The sequence below is a fragment of the Carlito syrichta genome, unplaced genomic scaffold (genome assembly GCF_000164805.1).
Source record: "Carlito syrichta isolate Samal-C Ts95f unplaced genomic scaffold, Tarsius_syrichta-2.0.1 Scaffold316427, whole genome shotgun sequence".
Lineage (NCBI taxonomy): Eukaryota > Metazoa > Chordata > Mammalia > Primates > Tarsiidae > Carlito > Carlito syrichta.
The window spans coordinates 1,517,611-1,528,489 of NW_007260523.1; the positions used below are offsets into that span (position 1 = coordinate 1,517,611).

At 39.8% G+C, this 10,879-nt stretch overlaps 1 protein-coding gene and 1 pseudogene across 2 annotated transcripts in view; both read left to right on the plus strand.

The window, feature by feature from the left end:
• Nucleotides 1-10,879, plus strand: part of RGL1 (ral guanine nucleotide dissociation stimulator like 1) — a 263,517-nt gene that overhangs the window by 14,526 nt on the left and 238,112 nt on the right. The window lies entirely within an intron of this gene.
• Nucleotides 10,564-10,879, plus strand: part of LOC103276972 — a 984-nt pseudogene continuing 668 nt past the window's right edge.

Consider the following 10,879-nt stretch of genomic DNA (forward strand, 5'->3'; position numbering starts at 1 on the left):
CAATAAATCAAAAAATCAGCCGGGGGGGTAGCGCGCGCCTGTAATTCCAGCTACTCGGAAGGTGAGGCGGAAGGATCGCCGGAGCCCAGCAGGCGAGGCTGCGGTGGCCGGGAGCGGCCACTGCACTCCAGTCTGGCGACAGAGTGAGACTCCAACTCAAAAAAAAAAAAAAAAAAAAAATTTGCCTCCCCAGCAGCCTGTGTCCCAAACTCTTTAGTCCTTTTCCTTCCACTCTGTACTTGGGAGATACGTGTCGTGCTCTGGAGAGCAGATCTGCTGGCAGTGAGCGCCAGAGATGTGTAGAAGCCAGCCTGAGGGAACCCGGTTGTGGTGGTGGTGGGGGCTCTCTCTCGTCCGGCTGTGAGTGGCCCCTGGACTGAGGCCTTGAGAGGACAGCTTTCCACAGTTTAACACAAATGAACCACGCCATAAGGGCGATCTGCTCTCATTTCACTCTGCTAGGATTTAGTGAGTACTGTTGTTAAAGCACAGTTTGCACTGGAGTAATTGGGGATGGAGTTTGCCCGTCTCAATCTGTGCACAATCTGTTAGCCGCTAAAAACAAATGTTAGTAGTTATAATTACCGTCATTTTGTCTCCAGACTTGGATCACATTCCAGGTGTTATGAGAGATGGTCCACTTCCTTTCCTTTCTCCTTTATGTCCCATGTCCTGATTCCAGTAGCTTCAGAGGGCAATGAAGATTCACCATATATATATATGGGTTCAAGACGCTTTTGCAGTTTGTCTGCGAATTCACTTGAACTTTGCCGTTCCAAGTTAGAAAGAGCTTGCGAGATGTGGCCTCTTCTAAGAACACTGTTGAATTGGTGCCATGGTAACGTTTGCAAAGTAGCTACTGCTAGGATACAGCTATGACACTTGTTACATTATTTGCATATCAAACCACCTGCTCCAAAGATGAAAATATTACATGACTGCATATTCTAGTCTGGGTAAAAGGGTACTGACTGAGTGAATGCGTTGGGGTTTCTCTCCCTCCGGCTATGAGAATCAAGTTCGAAGGCCCTACTCCTCAGTGTCTTCCTCTTGGTCTGGAGTGGGCGCCAGGCTCGGTGGTTTTGCTGACTGTGCCGGTGCCACGGCCTCTCTTGGGAGGCTTGCTCTCCTGTGAGAAGGAGCAGAGATTCACTTCCCAGAGGAGGACGCTTTGTACTAATAGGCCCACTGTCCCTGTGGGGGAGCTCTTTATTCTGTCTAAATCTAGGTTATGTGTTAGCAGTCTCCCTCTTAGAAATTCCCCAGGAGACGCTTTTTGATATATGTGGTTCCGTCCATTTAGGGCAAGTTTTGCTCCTGGATCAGCTGTGGCACTTTCTCTGTGGCTGATGGAAGAGCCACTCATCCTTCCCCATTCTTTCCCCTGTCCCCGGCACCCCACACCATCTCCTAGACACCAGAAACACAGACAGTCAGGCCCCATTGTGCCTGCACTTGCCTATTCCCTCATTCCTCTTCCTTGGGCCGCTTGAAGGAGTGAGTGATGATCACCATTAGTTGCTGCCACAAGTTTTTAAGCTGTATACTCTAAAAGTAACTTGGCAGGGATCAGGAGCACCCAGGCACCTGCTGCCATCTGGCAGCCTCGCCACTCTTAACTTATATCAGTTGTTGAACTTCTCTACAACACAACTATCTTTTCTTGTGCAGCGGTACCTTCCAGAGTGGATATTTCATTTTGATCTCTGTGCTTTCTATGAGTCTCCGGTGCATTTAGGAAGTCCTCAGCTGGCTGTTTTGGGTTACATTTTCCTCCATGCATTCTCTGGCCATGGTCCCTGCTGCATCCTGTCCCTTCCCCGGCCATGTGCCCTTGGTCTCACTTCTTGCCTCCATTTTCATCGCATGTTGTAACTGAAGGCGCTTGTAGACATAAAACTGACAGCTGATCCTTACAGCGCATCTTTTATTTAACTCTAATAAATGATACCATTTGAAATATTACTTTTAAAAGTATTACTTATAAAAAGCTGTTATGATAGTTCTGTAAGAAAGTACTAGCTATATGACAGGTTCCAGTAATGGGAAAAGACGAAAAATAGTCCCATAATCGTCTGTGCCATCATTGCGTCTGAATTGTGTGCCTTCAATGGTGGGTTTGATGCTCAGTAAATGATACATTAAAGAAGGTGAAACAAAGAAAAGAAACATGAGTCTCTATCCACTAGTATATTTACCAACTGCATTTTAGGGTGACTTTAGGAATAGGCAACTCCAAGTAGCCATGGTAGGGTCTCACTCTGTCTTCCAGGCTGGAGTGTATTATGATCACAGCTCACTGCAGGCTCTACCTCCTGAGATCAGGTGATCCTTTTACCTCAGCCTCCCACTCCCAAGTAGCTGGGGCTACAGATGTGTGCTACCACACCTGGCTTTTTTTTTTTTTTTTTTTGTAGAGGTGAAGTTTTATTATGTTGTCCAGGTTGGTCCTGAGCTTTTGGGCTCAAGCAATTCTCCTGCCTCAGCCTCCTAAAATGCTAGGATTATAGGCATGAGCCACTGCACCTGGCCAGCCATGATTTTTTAAAGGTAGGTGTCTGTCAGATGCAGGAAGACTCCAAGGAATGTTGACTTTGCAAAGCTCCATTTGGGTTGCACAGAATGACTTTTAAGACTGAATTTTGTCACGAGGAAATGAAAGGCCATGCCCATGGCTCCTGTTCACAGTACTTACTGCTAAGTTGATATGAACAGGAGAAGAGATCCTTGGAAGAAATGTCTACCTTCCTAGACTCTCTTCTTCCATCTTCTTTTGTTAATCTGCTATGTTTCATCTTTGTTCAGGTGAGTTATGATGTATATTCCTTATAAGTGGCGTTATGAAATTATAATTTAAAATATTTGCAAAGGTCACACTCTCCTACAATGATCTATATTTTAAAGAGACCTTTACTGAGTTTGACACTTCAGAAATTGCTAATCTGTGTTCTGGCAACTCGATTTGGGAAATATTTAAGGTGGCTTGTGTGTTGTTAACTGCTGCATGTAAGGCACCGTTCTTTCTTGGTGGCAGGAAGTAGAATAACTTATAAGTTTTTTGTTTTTTTTGTTTTTTTTTTTTGAGTTGGAGTCTCACTCTGTCGCCAGACTGGAGTGCAGTGGCCGCTCTCGGCCACCGCAGCCTCGACTTGCTGGGCTCCGGGGATCCTTCCGCCTCAGCCTTCCGAGTAGCTGGAATTACAAGCATGCGCTACCACGCCCTGATGATTTTTTGATTTATTGTAGAGATGAGGTCTCGCTGCCCAGGCGGGTCTCGAACCCGCAGGCTCAGGCAATCCACTCACCTCAGCCTCCCAAAGGCGTGGGATTACAGGCTGAGCCACCGAGCCCGGCTAACTTATAAGTTATTACTAAAATGCTTTTATTTGAACATACCGTGCCCGATTAATTATATAATTCACCACTTTTGTAGCAGTTTGATTGACACTCTGAATAATAATGCCCAACTTCACATAGTAACAAACCACTTGACAAAAGGAACTGATGGTAAAAAGCAAGCATGAGATAAAGATCAGAGGATTCAGTAGATTTCATGGAGCTCACTAAGGGATTCCTTGGGAAAGGTGGGCTAAGAAAAGTGTTGGAGTTGAGAGGAAGGGAAGACAAAAAAGCTGAGGTGGATCTTCTGGCTTGGGGTCACAAATAGAATAGCCACAAGGTGGCAGCACAGTCCTAACAGCACAGTCCTAACAGCAGGGAACACTGGTCGCCACCCTAGAGTTGGCTAACTCCACAGACTTTCTCAGAATTCTTCTATGTTGATTTTCCCACTACGCTAGAGGAAACAGCAGCAAATGCTTAGAATGAAAGGTGGCTCCTAAAACCTTAGCTGAAGAGAAATATGAGGTAAAGACACAATCTTTACCTCCTGAATCTGTACAGTTGCTCCAAAGAAAACATCATCAAACTATCTGTGGGAAAGGACAAATTTAAGTTTCTAAATCATGTTAAAATTATGAGAGGCCATTGTTTTGGACTGAGCTCCTGCACAGGCTCCAACAGACCAGACCAAACCCAAACGGAGCCACTCTTGCTAAATGGGGCAAAATCAAACTGAAACATTAAGGAAGCAGATAGATTCCAAAAAAGACCAGGGATCTCCCCACACCCCACCCCCAACCCCTACTCCTGAAAACAGGAGATTTCAGCACAAGGAGATCCTCTCTGCCCTAACCCTTAGCAAAAAGTAACCCGAAGTCCTGGTTCCCACCTTACAAAACCCGCTATTCTGTTATTTCCCAGTGGGATTTGAGACCAAATAAGCACATTTATGATGGTGACAGAGTGACATCAATGTCTGAAGTTTTGGTCAACCTCTCACCAAAAGGAGAGAAGTGTTAAATTAAGTTTAGCCCAGAACTGCCTCCTTATTTTAAGTTTTGCCTACAGGTTTCTCCATACATAGTGAACTATTACCTAACTGGATGTGAACACAGACTGGAACCTACTCTTGTACCAATCACGGAGTTTTGACCAGTCAAAAGTGGCCGACTGTTCAGGCTATATTGGAACAAGGCAAATGCCAAGCCTAACTAATCCTGCTGTTTTTGTACCTCCCATCCATTTTCTGTTTGTTACCGTCCCTTTTCTGTCCATAAATCCTCTCTGACCACATAGCAGCACTAGAGTTGCTTAACCTATTCTGGCTTGGGGGGCTGCCCAATTTGTGAATCATTCTTTGCTCAGTAAAACTCTGTTAAATTTAATTGGTCTGAAGTTTTTCTTTTACCGTCATATACTAATACTTTAGTAAAATTCAACAAAAATGATTTTATAGAAAAAAGACATACAAAACAAAAGCCCATTTTCTGTAATTAGTTCAGTAGACATAAACAGCAACAAATGTAAAATTTTAAATGTACCTTGCAATCAACGTGAACAGAATGCTTGTCCATTTTTGCTTTTGTTGCCGGATCCAAGAAATCATTGCCAAGACTAATGTTATGAAGCTTATTCTCTTTGTTTTTTTTCTAGGAGTTTTAGTTTCAAGTCTTTTGTTTAGGTCTTTAATCCATTTTGAGTGATTTTAGTATATGGCGTAAGACAAGGGTCTAATTTCATTCTTTTGTTGTGGTTGTCCAGTTTTCCCTACATGATTTGTTGTCTTGGCACCTTTGTCAAAGGTCAATTGACCAGATATACCTGGGTTTATTTCTGGCCTCTCTATTCTGTTCCATTGGTTTATATGTCTTTATTTATGTAAATATAAACAGAACAAATGTAGAAAAATGAATTGCAAAGCTACATATGTTGTTTATTGAAAGTATATATAGGTGATTAACATAGACAGTCACTATCACTCTCGTTATACACCACAATTGTAATTATACAAAAAAGGCATGAAGGCAGTAGTAACTCTATATTCAGTGCTATGTATACACACATTTTATGAATATTTTGTATATTTATTTTTACTGTTTTTATGACCAATTAACTTGCTTCTTGCTTATTTTTAAAATCTAATCTATGTTGAATGGATGATAATATTATTTGCAGAATATAATGTATATCTAACCTGTTTGTATGTTATGTTTTAATAGCATCATAATAGAGAAAGCCAATTTCAAAAAGTATATTGATGAGAATACAGGAAGAGATTATTATCTTTTTTGAAGAGAGTGTCTCGCTCAGTTGCCCAGGCTGGAGTGGGGTGGTGTGATCATAGCTCACTGCAGCCTTGACCTCCTGGGCTCAAGCAATTCTCCTACCTCAGCCTCCCAAGTGACTGAGACTACAGGTATGTGCCATTACATCTGGCTAATTTTTAATTTTTTTGTAGAGACGGGGGTCTTGCTATGTTGCCTAGGCTGGTCTTGAGCTTCTGGGTTTAAACATTCCTTCTGCCTTGGCCTCCCAAACTGCTGGGATTACAGGCATAAGCCACGGCACCTGGCCCAAGGAGAGATTTTAAAGCCATTTCACAAACTCAAGATAACTCATTTTTAATGTTTGTTTAAAATGAAGCAGGTGATGTTTTCAAAAGTTATTGTCAATCTTTCCTCAGTGACCAGTTCCAACAGCTTATCTGGACACATTATATCAAATTTAAATTATCTTTCAATGAAAGGAATGGATTATGGTTCCATGAATTTTCTATGTATGGATCATCTTTTTATAGAGAATAACAATTTTAATCATTGTATTAATTTCATCAGATATCTTGTAGTCACTTTTTGCAGATTTGTAATATAAAAATCATCACCTGCTTCATTGATAATAAATTATGAAATATGACATAACAATCTGTAGAAACTGTTCTTCCAAGCCTCTAATATTTGTATTATCCTTTCAGTCTTCTGCTACTGAGAAACATGTTGCATTTCTTCTTTGTTTGGAAACATTAAGATAATTAACATTCTGAAGATTTCAAAGAGGGAAGTCTGGCTGTCCAATACATTTCTTTAAAAAGTTGGGCCCAAACTGGTTTCTTATTCAGCATAAACTCTGAGTTTATTCAATAGTTCAAACATTCTTGTAGAACTTTCCCACTAGATAACCATTTTACCTCAGCTTCCATATTATCACATAAAAGAAAACCTTAAATGTAATACATTAGCTTTTATGTAAGTAATAGTTTTTACTATGTCACTAAACACACTTTAATTCAGCTGACATTTGCTTTATAGGAAGACTTTCTCAATGAAGGAAGCAGTGTGTTGATTTACGCTATGGCTCAGGCTTCTTAATCTGAGCAGTTACTCTAGAATGTTTTCTGTAATTGCAGCTGTGTCACTGGAACCTTCTTTTATAAAAAAGTTAAATTCTAAATCCCATTTTCTGATATTAATCATGCACTTGAGGCTAGGTGTGGTAGCTCATGCCTGTAATCCCAGCACTTTGGGAGACTGAGGTGAGAGAATCACCTGAGCTCAGGTGCAACATAGCAGGACTTCGTATCTGCAAAAAAATAAAAAAATTAGCCAGGTGTGGTGGCATGTGCCTGTAGTTCCAGCTACTACAGAGGGTGAGGCAGAAGGATCACCTGAGCCCAGGAGTTTGAGGCTGCCATGAGCCATGATTGTATCGCTGCATTCCAGCCTGAGCATCAGAATGAGACCTCAACTCAAAAAGAATTTTTTATTGTATATATTTAAGGAATATAACATGATATTTTGATATACATATACATGTCTACTCTCTTAGACAATTTCCAGATAACCACTGTTCTACTCTGTTTCTCTGTTTGACTTTTTTTTTTTGGGAAGCCAAAATCAGGCCAAAGTTGCAGTTTTATTTATATATTTTATTTATTTTATTTTTATAATCAATATTTTTTATTATGATACTGTGGGGTGGGTATAGTTAAGGGTTAAGTATACAAATATGCTTCATTCAGGCACTCTTGTTGATAAGAGGTGTCTCCCCATGTGTTTGACTTTTAAGATTCCGCTTGTGAGATCATGTAGTTTTCTTCCTGTATCAGGCTTATTTCACTTATCATAATACCCTTCAGGTTCATCCATGTTTTCAAAACTGGCAGAATCTCCTTTTTTTTTTTTTTTTTTTAAAGACAATAATATTCCGCTTGTGTGTGTGTATAATATATATCATAATTTTTTATCCATTCAATCATCACCGGACACTTAAATTGTTTTCACATCTTGGCTATTGTGCATAATGCAATGACAAATGAGCACAGATATCTGTACAAAAGTGCAGATTTAATTTCCTTTTAATTGATACTCAGAGGGGGGATTGCTAAATCATATGGTATTTTTGTTTTTAATTTTTTTGTTTTGTGTTTTGAGTTGGAGTCTCATTCTGTCACCCAGGCATGAATGCTCACAGCCACTGCAGCCTTGACTTGCTGGGCTCAGGTGATCTTTCTGCCTCAGCCTTCCAAGTAGCTGGAACTACAGGCGTGTACCACCACACCCTGCCTATTTTTTGACTTATTGTTGAGACGAGGTCTTGCCAAGTTGCCCATACTGGTCTTGAACCCCTGAGCTCAGGCAATTCTCTCGCCTCGGCCTTCCAAAGTGCTGGGATTACAGGCTTGAGCAACCATGGCTGGCTGTTTTTAATTTTTTGAGGCTTCCCCATACTATTTTTTTAATGACTATACCAATTTACATTCCTGCCAACAGTGCACAAGGGGTTCCTTTTTCTCCACACTCTTACCAACACTTGTCTCTTGTCTTTTTGTTGATAATAATACTAACAGGTTTGAGGTGATAACTCGCGATTTGGATTTGGATTTCCCTGATGATTAGTGATGTACCTGTTGGCCATTTGTATGTCTTCATACAAATAAAAGGATCTGTTCAGGTCCTTTGCCCATTTTAAAATCAGATTGTTATTTGCTGTTGAGTTGTGTGATTTTTATATGTATATTGGATATTAACCCCTTTATCACATATATTGGTTTGAAAACTTGTTTTCCCAATCTGTAGACTTGTCTTTTCATTTGTTGATTGTGTCCTTTACTGTGTAGAAGTTTTTTAAGTTTGATGTAGTTTCACTTGTTTATTTTTGCTTTTGTTGCCTGAACTTTTGGTGTGATATCCAAAAAACATTGTCAAGGCTAATGTCAAGGAGCTTTCCCCCTGAGTTTTCTCTTAGGAGTCTTATGGTTTCAGGTCTTTTGTTTAGGTCTTTAATCACTTTTGAGTTGGTTTTTATGTATGGTGTAAGATAAGGGTCCAATTTTATTATTTTGAATGTGGATATCCAGTTTTCCCAATACCATTTGTTACAGAGACTATCATTTTCCCTTTGTATATTCTTGATCTTCTTGTTTTTGGTTTTTTTGAGACATGGTCTTACTCTGTCACCCAGGCTGGAGTACAGTGGCACAATGTTAGCTAGCTACAGCTTTGAGCTTCTGGGTTCAAAGCAATTCTCCTGCCCTGGCCTCCCAAGTAGCTAGGACTATAGGGTTGTGCCACTATGCCTGGCTATTTGAGATAATTTTTGTGAAGGGCTTAAAGTCTGTGTCTGGATTCATTCATATTGATGTTCAATTTTAGCACCATTTGTTGAAAAGCTATCCATTGCTCCATTGTGTTGTCTTTGCTCCTTTGTCCAAGATCAGTGTTCTATGTGAGTCTATTTCTAGTATCTCTATTCCATTCTGTTCTTTTACCAGTAACATGATGTCTTGATTACTGGTAGCTTTGTAGTAGATCTTGAAGTCAGATAGTGTCCATCCTATAATTTAGTTCTTTTCTTTCACTCTTGAGTTGGCTATTCTGCATCCTTTCCCTTTCTTTATGAACTATAGAACCAGTTTGTCAATAACCAGAAAATAACTCCCTGGACTTTTGATTGGGATTGCACTGACTCTATAGAATAAGTTAGGAAGAACTGACATCCAACAGTATCGAGTCTTCCTGTTCATGAACATAGGTTATCTCTTTATTTATTTAGTTCTTCTTTGACCTCTTTATCAGAGTTTTGTACTTTTTTGAGGAAGATTTCGCATATAGGTTGCCAGATTTATATGTAGCTGCTTATTTTTTGGATCCTAATGTCAATAGTAATGCATTTTTAACTTGAAATTCCTTTTATTCATTGCTGGATATAGGAGAGTGATTCACTTTTTTTTTTACTCTGATAACTAGACTTTTTAAAAACTTTTAAAATTGTGGGGTACAATTCAGGGTTAGGTACCCTTGTTTGATGAAGTATGCCCACCCTTCCCAAGGCAGATATCGACTACTGTCAGTCCCACCTCCCCGCCCTCCCCTCCCCCTGCAGTTTCCCGCTACTGTCAGTGATTGACTTTTATAAGTTAACTTCGTATCCTGTAACCTTGCTATAATCACTTACTGTAGTTCTGGAAGTTTTATTTTTGTCACTTCTTTTTGGATTTTATACAAGGATGGTCATGTCATCTGCAAACAAATAGAGTTTTATTTCTTCTTTTCCAATCTGTATACTTTTTATTTCCCTTTTTGTCTTATCACGTTAGCTTGGATTTCTAATACACTGTTGAAAAGTAGTGTATTATTTCTTCTTTCTGATCTTTGTTGGAAAGCTTTAAGTTTTTCATCATTAAGTATAATGTTAGCTGTAGATTTCTATAGGCATTCTTTATCAAGTTGAGGAAGTTCCTCTTGATTCCTTGTTTGCAGAAAGTTCTTTTTAAAAAAATCATTAATGGGTATTGAGTTTTGTCAGTTGCTTTTTCTGTATGTATTGATATGATCATATACTTTTTCTTCTTTAGCCTGTTGATGTGATGGAATACATTAATTAATTTTCAAATATTGAACCAGCCTTGCATATCTGGGATAAATCCTACTTGGTTGTGGCATGTAATTCTTTTTATACATTGTTGAACTCAATTTGCTAATATTTTGTTGAGATTTTTTTAAAAATCTATGTTTATGAGAGATGTTGATCTGTAGTTTTCTTGTAATGTCTTTGTCTTGTGTTGATATTAAAGTAATGCTGGCCTCACAAAATTAGGGAGAAAATAGTTTGTTTGCTTCTATCTTCTAAAAGAGACTATAGATAATTTGTTTTCCCTACATATTTGGTAGAATTCACCCATGACCTCTTTTCCTTTGGTGTGCCACCGAAGATCCTGGTATCACCATGGGCTGCCACCCTGCCCAGTATTACTGGTATTGTAAGAACATGCCATACCCAAAATCTTACTTCTGCCAAGGTGTCCCTGATGCAAAGATTTGCTTCTTTAATCTGGAGCAGAAGAAGGCAAAAGTAGATGAGTTCCCACTCTGTGGCCACATGGTGTCGGATGAATACGAACAACTGTCCTCTGAAGTCTTAGAGGCTGCCTGTATTTGTGCCCACAAATGCATGATAAAAAGTTGTGGCAGAGCTGGGCTCGGTGGCTCACCCTGTAATCCCGCGCCTTTGGGAGGCTGAGGTGAGTGGATTGCCTGAGCCC